Below are 27,899 nucleotides of genomic sequence, written 5' to 3'. Positions count from 1 at the left end.
AGTCATGCCTTATATGTGAAGATTCCATTTTGAGTCTAGTTTCATTAGAAACAAACGGCACCAGTATTAAATCCCTGTACAGAGAGATATTCAAGTTGTAACGCGCGAAGGTCAGAGCAGTCGATCCCTGTAACATGGGTGACTTCAACTAATAAAATGTACCAATTGGCCCAACCAAAAATTCTAGAAATAAATCCATGGAAGTATATATGAGTCTAAATTCAGCGAAAATTTACGGAATCAGTTTCTGAGTTTTGAAACTCGAGATATGATTTTTAAGGCGACAGTGATGCAGTTTTCCAGCCTGTCTGGAAATGCCAAATTGGTCGGTGCTTTAAGAGGATTTAGCTCGTTAACCCCTCGCGTCCGACACCGGCGATGGTCTCGGGTTTGGGGTGTTACACTGACCATCTTCAAAATCCTGAGATTCTTCTAAACACATGTCTTGCTCACGAGGAAAATAAGGATTTGTAATATCAGTGCTCATGTCATTGATATCTAGGGACCTGTGAAGTATAAAGAATATACAAAGAATGAATGAATTTAAGAATGATTATTTATGTGCTATGAATAAAAGAATAAGAATTGTCAAAATTTAACGGAATATTGGTTGATAAAAATGAAACAATACTCGTTCAAATTGATAAAAGTTATGTTTTATTAAAAAATAACAGATGATCGTAAGCCTATTTCACAAATGTAATCCTATTACTCCTAGGCTCTAGAGTAACAAGAATGTTTCGAAAATTACTCTGAAAAATTCCTAAAGACTATAGGAAGTTCATCCGCAGTCCAATTGTTCAGAGAGCTTTTCGGTTCGTAAGGGTGAATACCCTCAAGGTTTCCTTACTTTAATCCTTTATATTGTATAGCATTAATCTGATGACTTCCTTCTATGAGTAACCCTCTCGATATGAAGGTTTGGGATATTAGAGGGAATGTCATCGGCTCCCACTCCACTTCTCTTCTATTAAGGCGCGCCCTTCTTCCCTCTTGGCGTTTCTCAACTTCTTTCCTCCTTTGCTTATAGTCTGGCTTGAAGCCCAGACCAAAGCGATCTCTCTTCTCTTTAAGCTCTGGGATTTGAGTCCTTCCTTGCAAGTATTTTGCTAACCCTTTTCTTGGTAAGGCTCCCTTTCCCGCCATCATTTGTAGAGCCATCCTCGTAGCTCTTGCTATCCGTGGCATCGGTAACTCACTCCCTTCTGACATAAGGGGTTTTGCTAGTGACTGTAGCTATAATGTCCTCCTCCGCATTGATAGTTACCATCCATCCATTCGTCACTAACTTCAATTTCTGGTGCAGTGATGAGGGCACTGCTCCCGCTGAATGTATCCATGGCCTGCCTAATAAGCAATTGTAGGAAGGCTTGATATCCATCACCAAGAAGTCTACTTCGTATATATTCGACCCAATTTCCAAAGGGATGTCAATCCTTCCCAGCACCTTCCTTTCTGTACCGTCAAAGGGTCTTACCACATTTTGGCATGTCTTCATGTGAGAATCGTCAATGGGTAATCTGTTCAATGTAAATAACGGTAGAACATTTAAGGCTGATCCATTATCGCCAAGCACGCTTGGGAGTGTGTACCCCTTGCATCGAGTTGTGATGTGCAAGGCCTTAGTTGACCCCCTGCCCCCCGGTGGGATCTCATCATCATTAAAGTAGATGAAATTATCCGCACTTATGTTGTTCACCAAACGGTCCAGCTTGCTAACGGATATGTCATGGGTGACATATGTTTCGTTGAGCACCTTCATCAATGCCTTTCGATGCACTTCAGAACTCAGAAGTAAGGCCAATACTGATATGCGAGGCAATTGCCTATGCAGACGCTATACTCGTTATGCTTAAGGAACTTTAGAAATTCCTTAGCCTCCTCCTCCTTTACTGGCTCCTTGACAGGCACTTCAACCTCTTTCTCCTTCTCTGCACTAACATTCTTTGTTTTTGTGGGCTCCTCTCTGACGCCCATCGTATCATACCGCTTCCCACTCCGTGTATGGGAACCCTCAACTTGTACATCTTTATACGTACTAGCAATATTCTCCTCATCCGGCACTATCACACTGTAGTTATAACTCCATGGTACCCTCTTACTATCTTTATAAGGGAAAGGCATAGGTTTATGGATAATGACCTTGGCACCATTTGTACCCCTACCTTATTATTCCCCAACAAGGAAATAATAATCCTAGGCTGGTTAGTTTCTTTCTGTTCATCCTCTAGCACACATACTTGTTTTTCACAAGAGCTACTTTCAAAAATTTGTAGCTCTTTATTGTCTATAAAGCTTTGCACCAAGGCCTTGAATTCTTCACAATCTTGAATTTCATGGAACTCTCCAGAGTTCCTTGTTTCTCTTCCTTTATTTTTAGAGGTTAACATACCTCTCTTCACCATCTCTTCCCAAATCACCTTCATAGGCATCCTCACCTCAGCAACATTTTCCTTTATTCTTCTCTCGCTAGTTTCACCAATGGCATTCACTCCTTGATCGTTATGATTTGGCAACGGGTTTTCAGTGTTAGGGGTATTGTCGAACTTCACTACCCCTATCTTAATAAGCCTCTCTACGGCCTTCTTGAAACCGGTACAATTTTCAATCAAATGCCCCGGTATTCCAAAGATGGTATTCGTGATCGGCGCTTAGGCCATACCATTTGGGATATGGAAATGAGTGGTTTTAGATGAAAAAGAGAAAGAGCATGTGCATCGTATAAGCTTTTATAAAGCTCACAATACGTCACGGGAATAGGTGTTAATTGCATCCTTTCAGACTTCTGCCTTGTACTCGACTCCTTCTTTTGAGAATTTTGTTGCTCAACCACAGCTGTTTTAGGTTGACCAACTGTGATTGCCCTTGTATTGTAGGTGCTTGTGTTATTCACTTCACCATCCTTTCTCCTTGGGGTCGATCTTTGGTTGCTTCTCCCTCTATTTTGCCACCTCTTATGGCATTCTCGATCATTTCTCCCACCATGACTATATCTGCAAAGCTTTTAGTGGTGCTCCCGATCATGTGAGTGATGAATGGAGCCTTTAAAGTGTTGATGAACAACATGGTAGTCTCCTTCTCTAACAACGATGGTTGAACTTGCATTGCCACCTCTCTTCATCGCTGTGCATATCGCCTAAAATTTTCATTAGGCATTTTCTCCATGTTTTGTAGCGTAATCCTATCCGGAGTCATGTCAGTCACATGATTGTACTGTTGTATAAAGGCTTGCGCAAGATCCCTCCATGAACTTATTCTGGCCCAACTTAGTTGATTATACCACTTGGCTGCTGCTCCAATTAAACTGTCTTGGAACAGTGGATCAACAGTTGATCGTTATTCACATACCCAGTCATCCTCCTACAGAACATCGTAATGTGGGCTTCTAGGCCAGTAGTCCCATTGTACTTCTCAAATTCTAGCATCTTGAATTTGTGAGGAAGCACCAAGTCTAGGACCAAGCTTAGATCTTTGGCATCAACTCTATGATGCCCATCAATATTCTCTAAAGCCTTGAATTTTTCCTCCAACCATTTGCAGCGTTCTTCCAACTGTCTAGCAGCCTCAGTTCTTAAATCCTCTTTTTCAGCCATGTCTAAGTCAGGAATGACAGGATTTGCAGGGTTGTCACCCAAATTGAATCCTGAGCCAGTTGGGAAATTTATGGGGATCCCAGCATCGACTTGGCCCTGTTGAGGCCTTATTGTGACAGACGGCCTTCGGGGATATGCCTCAGGTTGGGTTTGTACGTGAAGTGGATTAAAACCAGGAGGATGACCCTCATTCTCCTCTTCAGTGATTGCCATGGGGGCCTTTCCCTTATCAGTGGCTCTCAGTAGTTGAACCATCTCAGCCATCATGTTTCTTTGAGCTTCTAACATTTGCTCCCTCATGGCATTTTGCATTTTTGCCAATTGCTCCTGTAATTGATCCTGCATGTCTTTCTGTAGCTGTTCAAATCTTTGGTCCATATTCTTCGACTTAGCGCGTGTACCGTAAGGATATGTTGCTTCCAGATTTTCTTTCTCTTACTCTCTTTCTCCCTAATAATTTAACTAATTAGGGTCTTTCTATAAACTTGAATGCATATGATGTGATGAGATGCAAATGCATGAATGCAAAAAGATGTCGGTTCTAATTCAGTTTCATTTTAGAAAACGTTATTTAAGGAACAAAAATCTTTTTATAAAACGAATTACAAATACACTTTCGCCCGTAGGCCTAGAGTTTTAACCCTATCTAATAACAATGCTAACTCTCGTCCTCTGTCTGACGATGACTCATACATTATACTCAGCGTTCTAGCTTGTATTGCCAAATCCTGCAAGTGTTCAGCAACCCCTCGAATCTGAACTAAGGCCTCTTCCATGACATAATCTCTATCTCTCACTTGATCCCAAAGATGGTGAAGTTTTCCCTTCTACTGTTCTTCTCTTACTTCGAGTTGTTCGATCCGTAGCTCACAGCCCTGTTGTGCTGCTTCCAACCCTCCAATATTGTGCTTCATTTCCACGATCTTGTTTAGACTTGCTTTTAACTCGGCTGCTGAATTATGACTTCGATAATGATGAAGAGATCGTCCAACCTCTGTCACCTTAACTTTTAATCCCTGATTTTCCTTTTCTAGGGCCTGATTACACGACTGCATCTCTTGGAACTTTTTCTCCCAATACTCGGCTTTGGCTCTTTCCTCTTGGATCTCATATTGCCACTGCTCTGAAGATCTCCCTAATCCGACTCTTTTCAATGTTACCTGGGCCTTCTTGTAGTGCGTCTTTAAGTCATCTCGATCTTCCTCGATCTTTCTCTTTTCCTTTTTCACCTTCTCGACTTCCATCTTTTGAACATCGACATCGAGACTCAAACACATTTTTTCCTCTTCGAGCTTTTCCATCCTCTTTTCAACCTATAAATTTTCAACCTATAAATTCTTTCTCTCAAACTCTTGCTTTATAACCTCCAACTCTAATGGAATCACTCGTAAGCTCTCCTCTAATGATCGAGCCACTCCCAAAATTGGCCTAGGGACATTATCATTGACTTTCCTATTAAACCAACCTTTATACTCAAGGGCTGACACCGAGCCTTCAGTCAAGATCTTCATGTAGAAAGGCTTCTTCCAAGCCTCAGAAATCTCTCGCATCCTCTTCTTGTAGTGATCTCGTTTATAAGAGAAATCACTCTGAGCTAAACCCTGTATAGTCGGTATGAACTGCCTTGCTCGATATTGCCTTAGAACAAGCAATGGTGTATATCCAACTACTCCCTAAATTCCTGGCAAAGGAACCCAATCAAAATCGCCACATCGGTAAAGGACTTCACTAGGAACCAACCAAGGAGCCTTCCACATAACATCTTCCTCTCGAAGATTCTGAAGAATATCTATCCACCTCTCTTCTGAAATGTCATCTCTCCTAGGCATGTCTACTGCTTCCTTTAAGGGAGAATAACCCTCAAAGAATACTCAGCAAGGAACTTTACCAAGCTTCCAAAAGTGGCTATAAAACCAAACCAGCAGCAACTGTGCACATCCAATGAACCTTCCTTCACCAGCTCCTCGACATGCACTCAAAGATCTTATCATCTCAGCTAGGATTGCGGGCACAGGTGTGTTCTGTTTACCAATTCGATCGAACAAATCTGTAACCGCTTCATCTATGTGCCCCAACGCCTTTGGGAAAATCACCATGCCGTAAATACTCAAAGCCAGGACGTCGACCCTTTTTTTCACGTCTGGATGTGTCGATATCAAATCCCTCAAAACTGCCCATGAAACGCACTTACTATCACCCTTTTGCTGCACACGAGCTACAGCCCACTGCTCACTCATCCCAGTAATCATTACCAACTTCTTCGTAAAAGTTGGAAGACTAGCAGGCCTAACATAAGCCTTGTAATCCTGAATCCTTGGGCAACGCAGTAAAGTCGTATACTCCTCCAAAGTAGGTACAAGATCAACATCACCAAATGTAAAGCAACTATAAGCAGGGTTCCAGAACTGTACCATAGCTCGCAACAAATGCTTATCTACTTTGACGTTCAGCAAATAGGGAAGGTCTCCATAATTCTGATAGAAAAGCTGCATAGCCTCATCATCCCATTGGACCCAAATGTCTCTCAACTCCTGAAACTCGTTCTGTGTCGAATTAATACGAGTGAAGTCCTATAACTCTGACGTATACCCTTCAGTGACACTATCTCCTTTCTCTAATTGGGTTTTCTCTGACCAGGTACAGACAGAAGCATTGTCCTCTACTTTATTAAGGTATTCGTTCCTCATTACAAAACTTTCTAATCTAGAAATCGAGCCGTGAATCGACACCTTTAAATGAAATGCAATGACAGTAAAATAAAAATAAGTCAGTATCATATATAAAAAATGATAAACAAATACTTATAAGGGTAGCTCACTAAAAGCTATCACTATCTTTCCTAGGGTAAGCTCTTTAAAGTTTACTATATGAGTTTTAGTTCTAAAGCCAGGGTACCTGAACCAGCAGATTCCTCGGTCTTCACCCATTATAGGCTCATATAGACCAAGTTCAGTTCAGGGGGACACATTTCCCTATGGCCACACGGAGATGAAAATCTCACGAAGACATAGGTACAGTATCCCGGAAGCAATCCACTAGCTCATACGAAGGTGAAAACCTCACGAAAGCATAGCTTCTCACTCCCACTTAATGGTGTGACCACAACGGTCATGCAAATGCAATGTACAGCAATAAGGTAACAAACATATGCAGCAAACACATGTAAAAACAAAATCAAATTTTAAATTTTCCAAACTTCCGACATTAAGACAAAAAATAATCAATTTCTTGGCTCGACTCTCTTAAGTCCCCAGCGGAGTCGCCAAGCTGTCGAAACCGCTTTAAAACGGGTTTTAAAAAAACAAAAAATAGGAGTCGCCACCAATCTTTTAAAGTATGATTGGATCACTTTATAAAACGTTTTGGTCTACGAAATTATGAGAAAATAGGTTCGAGAGTCAGTTACGTACGAGGAAGGATTAGCACCCTCGTAACGCCCAAAATTGGTACCAAATTGAATAATTTTACCTGTGTGTTAGAAGTTTGAAATAATTTAGAAATGAGATTCCCTTAAAACCGTAATGCTTTGAGTTAAAAAGAATCAAGATTCCTTCGTTTTAAAAGAGTACAAACTTCACATCCAGCATGATTGGACACAATATTTTTAAACTTTCGTAACTGAAATCATCTTGTGATTTGTAAAACTCGTTTAGAAGGATATTTTAGATATTTAGACAAACAGGAAATCGCAACCCAGCATGTTAGGGCACTATCTCCCGGATTCCTATCTATCAAAAATATTGCCTTATTATTTTTTTAAAAAAAATCTTTTGGATTGAATGAAATATAAAGGTTTTTAAAATAATGATGCATTTAACATATTACGACATCAATACTAACAATATAAACTACATACTTTAATACTTCACACAAATATAATAAAGTAAATGATGAATGATCGCATAAATTATAGTATGCATTATCATTTCATGCAACTATAATCATAGAGAACAACAAGAATAACAATATAGATTACGTATACATACATAATAATATTTCATACAAAATATAACATAGAAAGCAATGAATTTAGTTATTATATAACAATATTCTATGAAAATACCGCTTAAAACAATATAAATAATCAATTCTTAATAGATATAAAAATAATAAACAGTGATGAGATATTATTACTATTTTAAAATAATATTGAATAAATATAATGAGATACATAAAATAAATAAAATTATGAACATACAAATCAAAAATGAAAATAAGAAAATGAATACAAATTTTTTTTAAAAAATGAAGTATTTAATAAAATATTAAAATTTAGTATAAATGATGAGGTAAATTTTCTTAGAGATGATTAATAAATATATATAACACATTACATGATATAATAACTTAATATACTCTTAAAATATATGTTATTTGTAGTAAATTTTAAAATACTAAACATTAAAAATATAGTAATAATATATATATTATCTTGTAAATATTTATAAATTTAATTTTATATACAAATAAATAATAAAGGAATAATATATAGAAAATAATATATAATAATATATGTGTCGAAACCATTTTTAAATCGAGTTTTGGAAAATGGGAATCGACTTTAAGAAAAACAAAAATGGGAGTCGCCACCAACCTTTTTAGGTGTGATTGGATCACCTTATAAAACGTTTTGGTCTACGAATTTTAAGAAAACAGGTTCGGGAGTCGGTTACGTACGAGGAAGGATTAGCACCCTCGCAACGCCCAAAATTGGTACCAAATTGAATAGATTTCTGTCTTAATGTCAAAAATTTGAAAGGATTTAAAAATAAGATCCCTTTTTTAAAACCGGAATTATTTAAGTTGAAAAATTGAAATTCCTTAGCTCTGAAAGAATACAAACATCACATCCAACATGATAGGACACGATATTCTTAAACTCTCGTAACCGAAATCATCTTGTGATTTACAAAATCTATTTAGAAGGATACTTTAGGCATTTAGACAAACGGAAATCGCAACCCAAAGATGTTAGGGCACTATTTCCGAATTCCTAAATACGAAAAACATTACCTCATTTTAGAAAAACTTTTGGATAAAATATGACAATTAAATGAAATATATTTTTAAAATAATGATTTGAGTAAAATTTAAAAAAATAATTTACTAAAAGTAATACTAAAAAAACTATTAAAAATGAAATAGTTTGATATGATACTAAAATTATTAAAAATTAAAATATATAAAAAAATCAGGAAACATGGATTAAATCAAAATAAAAAGGGTAAAAACGAAGATGAACGAAGAATAAGATAAAAACAAACCGTAGGAAATAAGAATATAAGAGGGAGAGAAATTTGAGTGAATGCTCAAATTTGAGGATATCATAATAGAAAATATATATTTGAAAATAAACTATATAAAAGGTTAAATATTATAATATATAAAATACATAATCAAATGTATAAAGGATAGGAATAAATATACATATTTGAAAATTGAAGAAATTAAAATAAAAAAAAGGTTGAAAAACTAAGATAGACGAAGAATAAAATAAGAACAAGCCACAGAGACTAAGAACGTAAGGGGGAGAGAAATTTGAGTGAATGCTCTCAAGAATTCTTATTGCTTCCCAAAACTCCAGTGACTTACAATGAAGGGAGAGGCCTCTATTTATAGTTGAGCCTCCCCAAATCCAACGGTACAGATCAATTACATCAACGGTTAAGATTAAAGGATATCTACAAATTAAATCTCCAAGATTACAAGATCATATCTTCAAGATTGCATATCTAAGATTGTATCATATCTAAGATTGCATATCATATCTAAGATTGCATATCCTTAAAGATTATATTTCCATATGAGTCAAGCTTATAGATGGACCTTAAATCTTTTCAAGTAATGGGCCATTCCGATTGGGCCAAATTATATGTTTGTAATTTTGTACTGGACTTGGACTTTGTTTTATTTTTATTTTTTGGGGGTTTATTATTTTAAATACTGAAATGGGCCGGGCAAAAATGGCCGATTACAGCTGCCCCTCTTTGCTCATTGTCGTGTAACGAGGATAGAGCAAAGACTATAATAAGACCCATTTTGCCCAGTCTCATCAGCTTTAGACTTCATGGTCCTCAATCTGCTCCTTGCAAACTCAAGACTGTCATGTTAATATCTTCGATCTGCTCTCCGTCAAACACAGAGCTCCGTCAAACACAGAGATGCCAAATCTACTTCTTTGATTTGTCTTCTGACAATACAGAGATGCCAAATCATCTTAGATCTGCTTCAGTGTAAACACATGAAAGCCAAATCTGCTATGTCTTCGATTTGCTCCTTATGAACACAAGGATGCCAAATCATCTTGGATCTGATTCAATAAAATCATCTAAAGGTTAGATCTGCTATTTATCTACTTTCCGTCGAAATGGAGATGCCAGATCTGTTATCTTGGATCTGCTTTGGTGTGAGAACATCCGAAAGTCAAATCTGCTATGTCTTCGATTTGTTCCTTGTAAACATAAGAATGCCAAATCATCTTGGATCTGCTTCAGTATAAACATATGAAGGTTAGATCTGCTATGTATCTGCTCTCCGTCGAAATGGAGATGCCAGATCTGTTATCTTGGATCTGCTTTGATGTGAAAACATCTAAAAGTCAGATCTGCTATGTCTTCGATTTGCTCCTTGTAAACACAAGAATGCCAAATCATCTTGGATCTGCTTCAGTATAAACATCTGAAGGTTAGATCTGCTATGTGTCTGCTCTCCGTCGAATATGGAGACGCCAGATCTGTAATTTTAGCCTGTTACCCTACTACTTAGGGGATTAAGGCAGGTCTTCGATCTGCTCCGCTACTGTTTAAGGAGATAAGATCTGCGAACCTGTTACCCTACTGCTTAGGGGATTAAGGCGCTGAATTTTGTAATTTTCAATCAATCTTGCTACATTGTCCACTGGGGAATCCACCTGTAGAATTGATTTCTTGGAATTTATGCTTATGCCAAATAATTAAGATGCCATGATCGAAATGAGTCAAATGCTCCTAATTAGACATATTATGATGCAAAATGTTTATGAAAATAACTTCTATTTCGGACGTCATCACTCATTCATTTATCGAGCTTTCCACCTCGTTCTTCTCGACATATCAATCATACTCTGCTCGTATGCCTCGAATATTCTCCATCAATTTGGTCTACCATACCATTCCCCAAATGTTACGACCCACTGAAGATGTTTATGAAATGATCCTTTCTTAAGATCAATATTGCTTCAAACGTCCAACCACCTTTTGGACTGAAGAAGAAAATCTCTCGAGTATCTCTAACCCATACATATGAGAATTCCTTAAACAATTGTCTTGTTTCAATTTCTTGTATTATCTAGAAATTTCCAGAGTAATATGCAAAACTTCGTTTGTGAAGATATTTTAGTTCATCTATCATTATTTCAATGCTTTATGAATAATGGGAGACAAATAAATTGATCCTGAGGATAATTAGATTTGGACAAATTATTGGAAGGAATGCAAAAATATTAACCTGAGAACATATCTTTGTGAAGAAAAAGAATCCAAAGATAGTAAATAGGACAGAAATCAGATGCCCCAGATATCACCGCTTGAGCATCTATACACTAGCTTCATGAAGACTTTCTTGAGTTCAACATGTGTTTAAAAGATCCAAAGTAATTTGTTGATGCCTCGATATGTAACATACTTCACTTCTCGTCGAATCCGGTATAGCAAGGTCACTGCATGACTTTCCAAATTTGAGCTGCCCTTTCGGGTTTTCAACTCAAAACCCCTTTGGTCTCAAGGCGCCCTTTGCGGGTTTTCACCTTGGCCTCTCCATTTTTCTTTTTTCTTTTTTCTCTTTTTTCTTTTTTTTCTTTTCTTTTTCTTTTTTTTTTGAAATAGAAGTCCCAAAGTGCCCTTTGCGGGTTTTCACCTTGGCTTCCCTTGTAACACCCCTTACCCGTACCCGAAGCCGGGATAAGGTACGAGGTATTACCGGACAAACATACAAATATTAAACTAAAATACGGGCCATAAAATTCCATTCATATTTAAAAACATTCATTTACTTACACATAGTCCTGAGTCTACGAAGCCGAAAACATACTTTAGAAAGGGTTCGGGACTAAACCGAGAGCTTACGAAAATCTTGAAAATTTCATGCTTTAAGACTCCACACGCCCGTGTCCCAAAGTCATGTTCCATACACGGCTGAGACACATGGTCGTGTCTCTGCCTGTGTGGAATATACCTAGGCTATTTTCCAAGCTTTGGTCAACCTTAATCTCTTACACACTTATACAAAATCAAAAGCATATAACATGGTATTCATTTAATGATTAAATATTCTCAATTAAACCACAAACATAGCATTTGTATATCATCATACATGTGTCTCTCATACTCATTTTACCTTGTTTATTATAGTACCACTTATACATTTATACCAAGATAATCATCTTACCAAATATCTTCAGCTTAACCATCAAGCATTCATATTTAAAACTAGATCATATCTTTATAAAATACCACGATTCAGATGTGCAAATAACATGTTTGCCTAAAACATTTTAATTCAACTCCATACCTTACAAGCATTACATTGAGACTAGTCATATATATATATATATATATATACATGTCATGATACATATCATTCTCTTTTCTTTTCTTATAAACACATATCATTTATTTCATTATATCAATATTTCATATACCATAGTTTCCATGTATTCCACATATATTTATTTTCCTCCTCCTCCTCTCCATTCCACATCCTTAATGTATATAGCGTTCTTGTAAGTACGATTTCACAATTTACTAATAAATGCTCACATCAAACTGTCCACACAAGTCATAGTCACTTACTTATTTATAATTCGAGCTACAAAGTTCCAAATTAAGATCCATAAATTTTTCCTGAAACTAGACTCACATATCTTTGCACCATAAAATTTTCATAATTTTTTGTTTATCCAATTAGTACAGTTTATTCATTAAAATTTCCCCTGTTTCACATTCTGACAGTTCTGACCTCTCTTCACTAAAAATTAATTATCTCACAATACAGAAATAGAATAATGTTCTTGTTGATTTATATTGAAAATAGACTCATTAGGGATTTTAAAAATATAAATTTAAGCCTCTAAATATTTTTATCCAAATTTTTGTGATTTTCCAAAGTCAGAACAGGGGATCACATAATCATTCTGAACCAGTCTCACAAAAACATAAATATATCAAAATACAGAACTCCTTTTCTTGCTATGTTTCTTTTATGTGAAAATAGACTCATTAACCTTTAATTTAATATCTCATTCAGTCTCTGATTCAATTTCTACTATTTTTTGTGATTTTTCAAAATCACATCACTGCTACTGTCCAAAACAGTTTTATTGCTAATTCACTCTTTCACACTTTCTTTGTATTAACCTCATTTTAACATACATATCACAAATCATTTTCACCACATTTCATACATCACAAGTATAGGCCCATGATCACGAGGTCACCATAAAATCATCCTCATGTATAACTTACTTGTTTATAACCTTACCACATCCTGGTCACTTAATGAACACATCATTCACATAACCAAGTTCATGCACTTATTCATCACAAAACTCACAAAGCAATACATAGAGAGTCTCCCGTTGAACACTTCGGATCAATCCTCGATACTTGGTGGTTTCAGCACATAGCTCCACCCATCATAGAGTTCGGCTCTCTTGTACACATGGTGAACACTCAGTACCACCCATGTGACCTAGCCAATTTATCTCGTAGCTCTTTTGTCTACATGGTGTCCTTCACCTGGAGCCACGCATGCGACCTAGCTACATATATCCCGTAGCTCTCTTGTCTACATGGTGTACACATAGTATCACCCATGTGACCTAGCTACATCATAATGTCTTGAAGCTCTCTTGTACACATGATGTTCACTCAAAGACCATACATGTGACCTAGCTACATACTATCTCAGATCATCCAATCTTTCCAAGGTTCAACCGGATTTTCTCTCTTTCCAACAATGTCACCAAACAAGTAATTATCCACAAACATATTTCCAATATTATTATAAAATATCATAATACAAGTAATATTGATGTATTACTTACATATAAACTTACATCTCATTTAATATCAAGGCAATAACATTAAATTACACATTGCCTTATTAAAAATCATATGAACTTACAATTTCCCATAATATCTATAATCATAGAAATCACATTTATGTATGATAATTCAATGCACTTGATGTACCATAGACATATTTTTAAATCAATTCATAAACTTGGCACAATAATCATTTAATTTAACATAATTCAATTAATTCACTAAATTTAACTTTCAAATATAAATTACGAAGATTATTGTTGTATTATTATCATACCAACTTACATACTTTCAACACCTCGAAAATTATAATAAATATATCAATTTTACATTGAAACATGCATAAATTAATGCTTATTATACATATGAGCTTACCTCGATACTAAAACGATCATTTTACCAACTTTCCCAATTTTTGATTTTTCTCTCATTCTAGGTTCAAATCTCATTTTTCGGGATCTAAAACATCATATTTTACTTATTTAATTAATATACTATTCAAAACAGTCCTTAACTCAAACTTTGGAAAAATTACAATTTTGCCCCTAAACTTTTGCATATTTACACTTTTGCCCCTTGGCTCGGGAATTAAACTTCATCCCTTATTCTTATGTTTTATGACATGGTGATCAATTTTCCCTTCTATGGCAACATCAAATTCTCACTCTAACATATACTTATGACTATTAGGTATTTTTACCGATTAAGCCCTTTTACTCGTTTTCACTCAAAACCGAGTAGCACAAGTTGTCTAACATAATTTAAAACCTCATATTCTATCATAAAACAGAAAAATAAACACATTTCACCTATGGGTATTTTTCCAAATATGAACCCTAGCTTAAATTATTGCTAGAATAAGCTTAATCAAATTAATGGATTCCAAAACGTAAAGAACTTGAAAAACGGGGTTAGAACGGACTTACTATTGAGCTTGGAAAGCTTGAAAACCCTAGCGATGGTTTCCCCCATGCTAATTTCGGCCTCCATGAAAAAGATGAGTAACTTTTGGCTTTATTTTCCCTTTTTATTTCTTTTAATTACCAAATGACCAAAACGCCCTTCCTTACTAAACTTTCAAAAATTCCATCCATGTCCAATTTTTTTCCATCACTTAGAAATTGGTCAAATTGCTATTTAAGACCTCCTAATTAATATTTCAAAGCAATTTCATACTAGAAACTTCTAGAATGCAAGTTTTGCAACTTATTCGATTTAGTCCCTAACTTCAAATTGAGCACTTTATGCATAAAATTTCTTCACAAAATTTTCACACAATCATGCAATCATATCATAGACCTCAAAATAATCATAAAATAATTATTTTTATCTCAGATTTTGTGGTCCCAAAACCTCTGTTCCAACTAGACCCAATTTTGGGCTATTACATCCCTTCTCCTTCAGACAAAGTACTCCTTGACGGAGTCCGAATTCACTGGATCAGATAAATTCTTCCTATCCATTTCTTATCAAAATCAGTGCACCTCTAGAGAAAGCTCTCTTCGCAACATATGACCCTTCCCAATTTGGCATCCTTTTGCATGGGAAGGATCTTTTTCAGCACAAGGTTTCCTTTATGAAATTCTTTTGGACGAATGACAAAGTCTGTGTCATCCATTCTTGGTACATTTGCTTAGGATGAATACTTTCAAGTTAATTTTACTAGAGGTATTCAATTCTTGACTCCATCAAATCTTGGAGGAAAAATCTTGATTCATAAACCCATGAGAAAGGGATTGCCCCAGTAGCAGTCCTGCCTGTTGTTTGTCAAACCCTACAAAAAGATGGTTCAATGATTCTCAGCAGACAAGAATGAAGTTGCTGACTTTATCCTTCAACCTGGAAAGCTGAGGTACAGAGATTACTACCGAAGCATACATCCCACCATGACTCGATGATGTTTCTGAAGCACCCCTAATCTTCATAAATTGCCCCCAACTGTAAAGCTGCCAAATGAGCGTAGCAAATAGGAGCCACAAAAAATATGGCTGTGGTGCTCCTTTGATACATGTAGGATAGAGAATGAACAAACTCTTATAGATCATCAGCCGAAAACCCAGCCAAGTCTAAGAGAATATGATAGTGGGTCTGCCTCGTGATTACAATCATTCTAGTATGGGTACCAAGGTAAAAATCATTGTTCTTTGGATGGCATACTTTGTTGTCAATGACAGTACCATGTAGCACATTGTCAGGAGATCCCTGCTGAAAAAACCTTGGTATGATGGTTTTTTTTACAATAATAACCACAATCTTTAGGGTTCCACTTCTCGTCAAGGAACTTGCAAGCCTCAATAACTTGATCAAAACTTGATTGAATTGAGACTCGATAACCCCATCCCTGAAAATAATGATTTGATCAGGTTTCCTCTTCCCTGAACTTGTATAGAAGTCTAAGAGAGCTTCCTTCATGATACCGTCATCCACTTTGTCAAAAACTGGTTTTGAAGAAAGAATCTATCATTTTAAGCTTCAGAGACTGTGTACGGCCTGATGCCCCATAGCTGGAAATCAATGGCCACCGCTTGGAGCTAACCATCGCAGCTATTGACGACATATCAGACTGCTCAGGAAAGCCAAACAATGCACCCATTCTAAGGATGATAGTTGGAACCTTTGAAACAACTGGAATTGAAGGTGTTTGCCCCAGCGTAAGCATAGAGAGTAGGCGGTAGTTTTATGCCAATTTTACCGTTTGGTCATCTTCGTAATTTGTTTTTCTTCTTTTTCTTTTCTTTTGGCAACCTTTGTTGTACTGTGGTATGGCGCATTATCTTTGAAAAGACTGCAAACTTTTGGCATTGTGCAGTTATATATAATATTTCTTTTTTTTGAAATGGATGACTTTTGACTTTGTAATATTGGTATATGAAGCTATCTCCCCCTCTTAATGGAGTAATTGACGTCCACAAAGATGAGTCATTGTCAGCTTGAAACTTTTGATGAGCTCGGGCCCATAACATACATGCCCCATAAGTCTTGACTCCTTTAAATTTGGCATTCATTGTACAACTGATGCGATCCCTTTCCATGGTAGACCAACAGTGCCCCAAAACCTCATGTTTATCCTGGCAATTACAAATCCTCCTGCATGCGTCTTTGGACCACATTTTTGAATTCCCATAATAGTCTCAACAAGGTCTTGTTTTGTATCCTCAGCTAATTCCAATTTCACAATCTTTCCTTCCTCTAAGGCTATATTTCTTACCACCACTTCATGGGGTAAAAACCATTTTCAACAAATTCAGAAACAAGTCACAATTTCTGTCACCTTGAAAGTACTGAGATTCCTCTAAACACATATCAAACTCAAAAGGAACTCTGAATCTGTAGTATCATTGCTCGTGTCATTGATATCTAGGGATCTATGATAGGCACACAAAAGAATATACAAGGAATAAATGAATTCAAGAATGACTATTTACATGAAATGAAAATTTATAAAGAATGTCAAAGGTCAAAAGAATCAGAATGAAAGAATATTTACTCGGATAAATAATAAAAGTATGTTTTATTGAAAATAAAAATGTCTGAACATGAGCCCACTTCTCAAAAGAAATCTCATTACTCCTAGGCTTTAGAGCAACAAGAGTGTTCTGAATATTACTCGGTAAAATTCCTAAAGGTTACAGGAAGTTCTTCTGCAGTCTAATTGTTTAAAGAACTTCTCTGTTCGTAAGGGCGAACGCCCTCAAGGTTTCTTTGTTCAGTCCCTTCCTCATGTATGAAATTGATGGGATGATTTTCATTTCCAAACACCCCCTTCTTCGTGTAAGCTATCCCTCCTGATACAAAAGTCTAGGATATGTAAGGGAGCATCTTCTTTTCGCTCAGCCGTGACCCTCTTCTCTCTTTCTCTCTTTCTTTCTCTTTTTAATCTTAATTAGGGTCTTTTTATGGATTTAAATGCATGTGATGTGATGCAATGCAAATGCATGAATGCAAAAGAAAAGGAGACGTTGATCTTGAATTCAATTCCATTAGAATAACTTTTCTAGAAAACAGATTTCTTTACATGAAAATAGATTACATATGTAGTCTTGCCCTTCATAGTCCAAGTAAACGCTGATCTCTTCTTCATGGTCGAATCCTGTAAATTCTCTAAAAGATGCCTTTTCTAGCTCCTTGCTACTTAATCTGAGCCTCGATCTCTTGCTCGCTTATCTCCATGATACTCATCAAAAAGTGTCGGCTCTTAGATAATCTTCGTTGGCAATTAAATCAAGTCATGTATTCCTTCGTGGACTTCTGGCTTTCTCTCGTCATGCTCTTGGATAACCTTTGTTGGCTTGAATCTCTGGCAATTACATCATGTATTCCTCCATGGACTATCAGCTTTCTCTCGTCATGTTTATTTGGACTATATTCAGACGACCGCACTATAATCCATTTTATCAAGAAATTCGTTTCCTTATGAGAAACTATTTTATTTAGGAATCGAATTTCGAATCAACACCTTCTTTTCTTCGATGTAATGTAATGCAAATGTATGAATGCAAAAAGGTATCGATCTCGATTCAGTTTTATTTTAGAAAATGTTATTTAAGGAACAAAAGTCCTTTCATAAAACGGATTACAAATACGCTTTCGCTCGTAAGCCCAGAGTCTTAACCCTATCTAATAACAAAGCTAACTCTTGACCTCTATCTGAACCGCCCCACTTTATATCACTTTAGGACGAGTAACGGTGCATAGCCAACGACTCCCCAAATCCCAAAAAGAGGTACCCAATCAAAACTACCGCAGCGATAAAGGACTTCATTAGAAGTCATCCAATGTGCTTTCCACAAAACTTCCTCCTCTCAAAGATTTTGAAGAATATCCATCCACCTTTCTTCTGTAATATCATCTCTCCTCAGTGTAGTTGCTGCTTCCTTTAAGAGGGAATAACCCTCAAAGAACACTCGGCAAGGAACCTTCTCAAGCTTCCAAAAGTGACTATGGAACCATACTAACTACAACTGTGCGCATCCAATGAATCTACTTCACCGGCTCTCTGGCATGTACTTCAAGGATCTAAACGTCTCAGCTAGGATTGCTAGCACCGGTGAGTTCTGTTTACCAATACGATCAAACAAATCTGCGACTGCCTCATCTATGTGCCCTATCACCTTCGGGAAAATCACGAAGCCGTAAATACTTAAGGCCAAAACATTGACCTTCTTCTTCACATCTGGGTTTGTCAATATCAGATCCCTCAAAATGGCCCACGGAATGCACTTACTATCGCCTTTTTGCTGCACTCGAGCTACAACCCATTTCTCACTCATCCCTGTGATCATCACTAATTTCCTCACGAAAATTGGGAGACTAGCAGGCCTAACATAAGCTTTGTTACCTTGAATTCTCGGACAACGAAGCAAGGTTGTATACTCCTCCAAAGTAGGCACTACATCTACCTCTCCAAATGTAAAGCAACTATAAGCAGGGTTCCAGAACTGTGCCATAGCTCGAAACAGATGCTTATCTACCTTAATGTCTAGCAAATAAAAAAGATCTCCATAAGTCTGAAAGAAAAGTTGTCTAGCCTCGTCATCCCATTGGGCCTAAATGTCCTTCATCTCCTGAAAATATTCTATGTTGAACTGATACGAGTGAAGTCCCAAAACTCTGACGTATACCCTTCGGTGACACTATCTCCTTTCTCTAACTGGGTTTTCTCTGACCAGGTACAAACAGAAGCATTGACTTCCACTTTATTAAGGTATTCGTTCCTCATTACAAAACTTTCTAATCTAGAAATCGAGCCGTGAATTGACACCTTTAAATGCCAAATGACATGCAATGACAGCAAAATAAAAAAAAAGTCAGTATCATATATAAAGAAAATGATAATCAAGAACTTACAAGGGTAGCTTACTAAAGGCTATCACTATCTTCACTAGGGTAAGCTCTTTAAAGTTCACTATCTGAGTTTGATTCTAAAGCAAGGGTACCTAAACCAGCAGATTCCTCGATCCTCACCCATTATAGGCTCATATGGACCAAGTTCGGTTTAGGAGGATACATTTCCCTATGACCATGCGGAGATGAAAATCTCACGAAGACATAGGTACAGATATATCCCGGAAGTAATCCACTAACTCATGCGGAGGTGAAAACCTCACGAAAGCTTAGCTTCTCACTCCCACTTAGGGGTGCGACCACAACGGTCATGCAAATGCAATGTGTGCGAAAAAAATAACAAACATATGCAGCAAACATAAAAAAAAATCATAGTTTCCAAATCGAGTTTTCAAATTTAGATAAAGGACAGAAATCAATCAATTTTACGGCTTGACTCTCTTATTGTTCCCTAGTGGAGTCGTCAAGCTGTCGAAACCATTTTTAAATTGACTTTTGTAAAATGGGAATTGACTTTAAGAAAAATGAAAACGGGAGTCGCCACCAACCTTTTTTAGGTGTGATTGGATCACCTTATAAAACATTTTGGTCTACAAAATTTAAGAAAATAGGTTCGGGAGCCAGTTACGTACGAGGAAGGATTAGCACCCTCGCAACGCCTAAAATTGGTACAAAATTAAATAGATTTCTGTCTTAATGTCAAAAATTTGAAAGGATTTAAAAATAAGATCCCTTTTTTAAAACCGGAATTATTTAAGTTGAAAAATCGAAATTCCTTAGCTCCGAAAGAATACAAACATCACATCCAACATGATAGGACACGATATTCTTAAACTCTGAATCAAATCATCTCGTGATTTACAAAATCTATTTAGAAGGATACTTTAGGCATTTAAACGAACGGAAATCGCAACCCAAACATGTTAGGGCACTATTTCTAATTCCTAAATACGAAAAACATTGCCTCATTTTAGAAAAACTTTTGGATAAAATATGACAATTAAATGAAATATATTTTTAAAATAATAATTTGAGTAAAATTTAAAAATAATTTATTAAGAGTAATACTAAAAAAACTATTAAAAATGAAATAGTTTGATATGATACTAAAATTATTAAAAAATAAAATATATAAAAAAAATCAGGAAACATGGATTAAATCAAAATAAAAAGGGTGAAAAACGAAGATGAACAAAGAATAGGATAAAACAAACCGTAGGAAATAAGAACATAAGAGGAGAGAAATTTGAGTGAATGCTCAAATTTGAGGATATCATAATAGAAAATATATATTTGAAAATAAACTATATAAAAGGTTAAATATTATAATATATAAAATACATAATCAAATGTATAAAGGATAGGAATAAATATTCATATTTGAGAAATGAAGAAATTAAAATAAAAAAAAGGTTGAAAAACTAAGATAGACGAAGAATAAAATAAGAACAAACCACAGAGACTAAGAACGTAAGGGGGAGAGAAATTTGAGTGAATGCTCTCAAGAATTCTTATTGCTTCCCAAAACTCCAGTGATTTACAATGAAGGGAGAGGCCCCTATTTATAGTTGAGCCTCCCCAAATCCAACAGCATGATCAATTACATCAACGGTTAAGATTAAAGGATATCTACAAATTAAATCTCCAAGATTACAAGATCATATCTTCAAGATTGCATATCATATCTAAGATTGCATATCATATCTAAGATTGCATATCCTTCAAGATTATATTTCCATATGAGTCAAGCTTATAGATGGACCTTAAATCTTTTCAAGTAATGGGCCATTCCGATTGGGCCAAATTATATGTTTGTAATTTTGTAATGGACTTGGACTTTGTTTTATTTTTATTTTTTGGGGTTTATTATTTTAAATATTGAAATAAATTTGGGCAAAATGGGCGATTACAATATGATATGTAATAAAATATATATAAATAAAATATAATGAAACATGAGTAATACAATAAATATTATAAGGATAATGTATACATACTATTATTTAATAATAATTTTAAAATATTTAAAATTTTAGACATTTAATGAATAATAAAATAATACCTAATTTATAATAAAAGAAAGGTAATGTTAGAAAATATGATAAAATTTATAAAATATAATAAATTTGTAAACCAAAATACATATATAATGATATAAAATATATAATAAATGAAATATAAAATAATAAGAATTATATATTAAGTAAATTTACATACAAAATATAATAAAATAATTAATATATATAATATAAAATATATAATAAAATATAAATGGAACAAATAACATATAATAAAAATAACATATACTAAAATTTATAAATAATATAAATAATATAAATAAAATAATATAAAGAATATATAATATTTAAAATATATTGAATTTATATAACAAAACTTAAATTTAATTTAATTTTAAAATCTTAGGTTAATTATAAATAAATTTAAAATTTTCGGCCAAACTAAAAGACTCACTAAACCAGAGGGACTCATTGGGCAATTTAGCCCTAATCTCAAAACGACACTGTTTCCATGAACTCGGTTTTAAAGCCACTGTGAGGACCAAATTGAATCAAAATTAAAATATTAGGGTTAAATTAAAAATAAAATTAAATTAAATTAAAAATATAAAAAAAAGGAAGGACCAATTGGGAAATTATCCCAATTTACAAAAACATGCGGATCCTCCCCGAGTAATCAGGTCAACACGCGGATCCTCTACCTAATACGGTGCCGTTTTAGTGCTTATTGAATTAAGCAAAACGACACCATTTTTTTAAGGTTATATAAGCCCCGGTTTCAGTTTTAAAATCATTTTTGCCCGGTTTTGAAAAAAAAGGAAATAAATCCTCTGAAAGAGGATCTGGGTCGGCTTGGTGCTCGTCGAGCCTCGTTCTCAGCGCCTACTGCGCCACGCCGCCATATCAACACCACCATGTACAATGCCGAATTGAAAAGTCTCGATGCCACGACGTGATTTCAACGGTAAAACTCTATCCTGACTTATTTTAATAATACTTGCATGTTATTTTAGAGAAAAAACATAAAAGTAAAGATATATCACCTCTATCTCTTTGATAAAACGCTGATCTTTTATTGTATATGTGTATTTTTTATCGAAAAATCGTCATTTACATTGTTTTGATTCAGGCTTTTATAGCCACTGTACATAGTATTTTACACGTTTTAAAGTTATTTCCTGCCATATTTGTTTCGTCTCTATCGCTTCTTTCCATTTTTTGCAGGTGATCGAGGAGATTTAGCAACAATAAACATCGGCATTGACTCAGGCGTAGACCACGGCATGATTCAAAGCCTGGAATCATGGCCTGGAATCACGGTACTGATGGTGGGTAGCTGGAGCGACGCGAGACGAACCGACGCATTGATTGCGGCGTTTAGCTTTTGGAACCTTCCGTTTGCGGCGCCTAGGGTTTCTGAAACCCTAGGCCTTTCTGTATTCATTTAACAATTTGGGCCTCTTGGGCCTTGTATGTTTTGGGTCTGGGTGCAACGGGTATTTGGGTTATAGTTCACGGGTAGAATTTTTGGGTTTGATTTTGGGTTTTAATTTTTGGGCAGTGGTTAGTGGGTTTGTATTTTGGGTTCTGTAAAAGGACTGTAATAAATAAAAATTTTTTTTTTTTTTTTGGTTTTAAGGCCCGGGCAGAAATGGGCTACTACAGTGAGTTCCTGAATCTTACTCAGGAAGATCATTCAGTGGCCGAGTATGAGGCTAAATTTCTAAGGCTGAGCCATTATGCTCAAGGCATGGTGGCGACAGAGTATGAGCGCTATGTCTGTTTTGAGGACAACCTTAAGGATAACTTGAGGATCCTGATAGCTCCGCAAAGGGAGCGTGAGTTTGATGTGTTGGTCGAGAATGCCAAGATTGTTGAGGAGGTTAAGAACGCTGAGTGCCAGAACCGTGACAAAGGGAAGGCTAAGAGGGATGCAGAGCCTTTGAATTCTAGGATGAGGCCTAGGAAAAAGGGCCAGATCTGATGGGCCCATGAGAGTTGGGCCTATTGTTGCACCTGCTGGGGTGGCGATTTGTCAGCTCTGTAATAGACACCATCCGGACGAGTATTGGAGGTCTACTGGAGCCTGTCTTAGATGTGAGTCTACTGAGCATAGTGTTAAGAACTGTCCATTAAGGACTAATCAGATGCAAGCTCCGACTAATGAGACTACACAGCCGCCGAGGGTAGGTCAGCAGCCACATAGGGGCCGAGGTCAGGCTAAAGGTGGTAACGACATGGGCTAAGGGCGGAAAGGACCGAGTAGAGGTGCTGGATCGACTGAGGTGAGGTAGCCCGCGTTGGTTTATACTGCATGTCGTCGTAAGGACCGAGATGCTCTAGACGTCATCATGGGTACGTTCCTAATTTTTAATGTACCTTACTTAGCATTGATAGAAATATGCTCTAAACATTCTTATGTAACTAGTACGATGTCTGAGACCTTGGGGTTATCGTGTGAGAGCACTTCTAGTGATGTAACAGTAGCGAGTCCATTGGGGCAGTCTGTTGGAGTTAATAAACTATTTAGAGACGTACTATTAGAGGTCCAAGGGACTGTATTTTTGGCTGATCTGATGGAGCTTCCATTTGGGAAGTTCGACCTGATTTTGGGTATGGACTAGTTAGTCAAACACCGAGTGAGTCTGGATTGCGCTGCAAAGAGGATTGTTCTGAGAACCGAGGAGGATATTGAGGTGGTCGTGATTGGGGAACGACGAGATTATTTGACTAATGTGGTATCTGCATTAGTGATGGAGAAGTTAGAAAGGAAGGGGTGTGAGGCATACTTGGCTTATGTCAGTGTTGCTGATTCTGGGGACTCTTCGGTTAACCGAATTAACCGAAAATTATATGTTTTTATTTTTGGTTAAAATAAGTATGAAATTAACCGAATTAATCGAATTAACTGAATTACAAATAGATGGTGGTGGAAACACTATTGTCACAGCATCTATCCTTGAAGTAAGGAATCTAGTTATTCTAAGGGTATGATACTTGGATTTCATCATAAATCTCTTAGTTTTAAAAAACCATGGACAAAGATAGAAGAATTTCACTATGAGAAAATTAGAAAATTACAACTTCTCTCAATTTAACAAGGAGAAAACAATGAAAAACTCTCTCTTAATAAAAATAAGAAACAACTATTTAAAAAACTCTCTAAAACTCTCTAGTAGTAGAATGGCTTGAGAGAAAATGATTCGGGATGGTTTGGAATTGAAATGGTTAAGCCTATTTATAGTTAAGGTTTAAGGACCAACTTGCAGATGGCTTAAAAATTAGGGACTAAAAATGAAATTTTCTTATTCACATTTCCAACTTACTTTCATTGCAACTTCCCACCTTTTTTTTTATTTGCTGTTTTACTTTTACTTTTACTTCCGGTGGGCCTATTTATATATTATAATTTTATTTATTAATTTTTCAGTTCAACCAAAAATATTTGGTTAACCGACCGGTTTCGAACCAATTTAGCCATTAACCAAAAACTCAAAAAATTTATTAATCGACCCCCGATCGAATTAATTCGATTAATAGACCAATTAACTGAATTCGGTCGGTTAATCAAATTTGTTCGATTTTACCCGAATTATGCACACCCCTACACATCCCTGCATTTGATTTTTTTAGTAACGTTTTCTTCATTTCACATTTTACTCGGTAAATTTATGATGGTACTTTAATTCTCTTGCTATTTTTTTCATTGAATTTCTTTTTATCACAAATAATTTGAAATGAAATTTTAGAAGACAGTTTCTTCATGAATATCTTCAAAGCCCAAACAAATTGAAATATGCTTTGGATTGGTGAGCTCAATTTGAGATATTATTATTTTTACTCAAACTTAATATTTTTGGTAGTCAACATAATTATGTTTTACTCTTGCCTAATATTTTGGTAGTCAATATTTTTTGTACTCAAACTAAATATTTAGTACTCAAATAGGTTTCAAAATGGTTTTTTGCATAGCGAAAAATTAAAATTTTGAAAATCGACTCAGTTTGTGATATTTATAGTAATAAACTTTAACTAAATTCATATTAGTGTTTTCGGCTTAGCAGATATTCATTGTTTTTGGCTTTCAACCAAACAATCTTCTTTGTTATTCTCTTACCATGAATTATAAACTTATTTAGTCATGAAGTCATTCCACTATAGTATCGTGACTGAGCTCTCCCTAACAACATACCATTTTGAAAGTAACTAACTACTCAGTGCTCAACCAATGATCTTGTCATGTAACATCCAGGAATTTGGGGTTAGAAGTTTTGAGGTATGAAGTAAGGGTTAGTAAGTAGGTTGAGCAATTGGGTTTGTTGTCGCGTTTTAATATCAGAATGAGCCTGCTAGTTTGATGGTTGGATGTGTTAGTTTGCCTCTGGATTCTAGGTTTGAATCCTCATGTGTGTTTTGAAGAATTATTTTTTTAATTTAGATTTGTTTTTAAGTTTTAAAATACTTATTTAATTTTTTTAATATTATTCTGTTTTTTCGAAATAGGCCAAAAACTTTCTCATGTTCTCCCACTCCCACATTCCTTTGTCTCAACATTCTCTTTTGCTTTATTTTAAGTTTTCTTTCTTTTATATTCTTTGATTTGTTTTTTTATTTCTTTGGGGTTTCAAAATTGTTGCCGCTAGTTACTTCTTCTCAAGTCGTTTCTTGATCCTTTGAGTGTTGTATTGGGTAAATGACATCCTTTGGGTTCGTTGACTAATTTATTTTGTTATTGCTTTCGAATTATTTAGTCAATTTCTTATAGATTAGCATGTTTATGGAATTGAGGTATCAATTTGGTGGGTGGTGACATTTTGATCGTTTTGGGTGGTTTAGATCACGAAATTAGGTGTGTTTCTGGAATTGATTAATCGAAGTATTGTGTTGCTAATGAACTATATGAAATACTACGTGTTTTGGTATATCCATGATTTGACAAAGGTTGAGGTCTATTTCGTTCCCAAAAATACGGTTTTCAGCCTGTTTTGGTGTGGTTTCGTGACCACACGGGCATGTGCCGCACATGAGGTGTTCACACAGCCGTGTGACTTTGGGAATTAGGGTTTTTGGATGATTTTGGTGCCTCACAACTGTGTGGCTATGATTTAAGGATTTTTTTTTTATTTTCACATAGGCGTGAGCCTGGGACACATAGCCGTGTCTGCTCTGCACCTTATTTTGGAAATTATGGATACTGAGTTACACGGGCTATTCACACGGCCATGTAACTCAGTCACACGGGCGTGTAAACCTTTACACGCCGTGTAGACCTGTTTCGCAGATTTTTGTTCTGTGTTGTATTTTGACCTGTCTTAGTTCCTATGTAGTCCAATGTTTGTTGGGGCCTCTGTAAATGTGTTGGGACTCTGTTTTCTGCTTAGATTCGAGTGTGTGTTTGCAATTACATGATTTAAACTAATTGGTTATTCATGTGTTTAGATGATGTGATAAATGAGTTGAGGTATTTATGCCGTCGTTACATATTAACCGTTAAACAAGTAAAACCGATTCTGAAATTGACAGACTGAATATGAGCTTCTATATCTTTGAGACTATTACTGTTTGGTGTGCATTCATACATTTGCATAAAATTGGGATTTTGGTTGCGAAGAGAAGGAAAACTGATTTGGGCAGTTTTAACTATAATGCTTTTGTATAGCGGTATACCATACTATACTGACTGTATACCAACTCAGTTGTATACTTTCACTCGAGTGGCTTAGTTCCACTATAAGTGGTGTGTAGGGTGGATGAACCTTTAATGGTTCTATGTGGTGTGCAAGGTGGACGGGCCTTCTGTAGCCTTTATGTGGTGTACAGGGTGGATGAAAAGGTGTTTGGTTGATCAAGTGAGTTTTTAACCTGTTACATATATCTTATATTCGGTATGTGTTTATCTGTCTGATGGTTGGGATAGTTGCGAATTAACGTGAATAGTCTAACGTGTGAAATATACCATTATGATATGTGTGTATGATTACTGGAAATTACTTGTAAGATTGAGTACTAATACTTTTTATTGTTCGTTCACTGTTTATGTGCAAATATCAATATTCGTCTGAATACTCTGTCTATTACTTTTGTTTTTAATTTCGGACTCACTCTGAGCTCGTGTAGCTCATCCTTTATTTTCCTCTCTTTCAGGTAAATTTTATGTTAAAAGCTGGACTCGGTAGCCAGAGGTCTTAGAAAGTTTGGTTTGATTCGGTTTAGTTAAAACTTTCATAAGTTTATACGGTTGGTTTTAAGATTATTTGTAAAGAGATTATATAAACTGTGGTATGGGTTAAGGTTTGAACTTTTCGTTAAACTACGTGATTTTGATTTTGAACAACATATTTTTCGCACAATTTCTAATTCAA

The sequence above is a fragment of the Gossypium arboreum genome, chromosome 11, assembly GCF_025698485.1.
Source record: "Gossypium arboreum isolate Shixiya-1 chromosome 11, ASM2569848v2, whole genome shotgun sequence".
Taxonomy (NCBI): Eukaryota; Viridiplantae; Streptophyta; class Magnoliopsida; order Malvales; family Malvaceae; genus Gossypium; species Gossypium arboreum.
The sequence above is the reverse complement of the archived record's forward strand: the minus strand, read 5'-3'. Positions refer to the sequence as shown.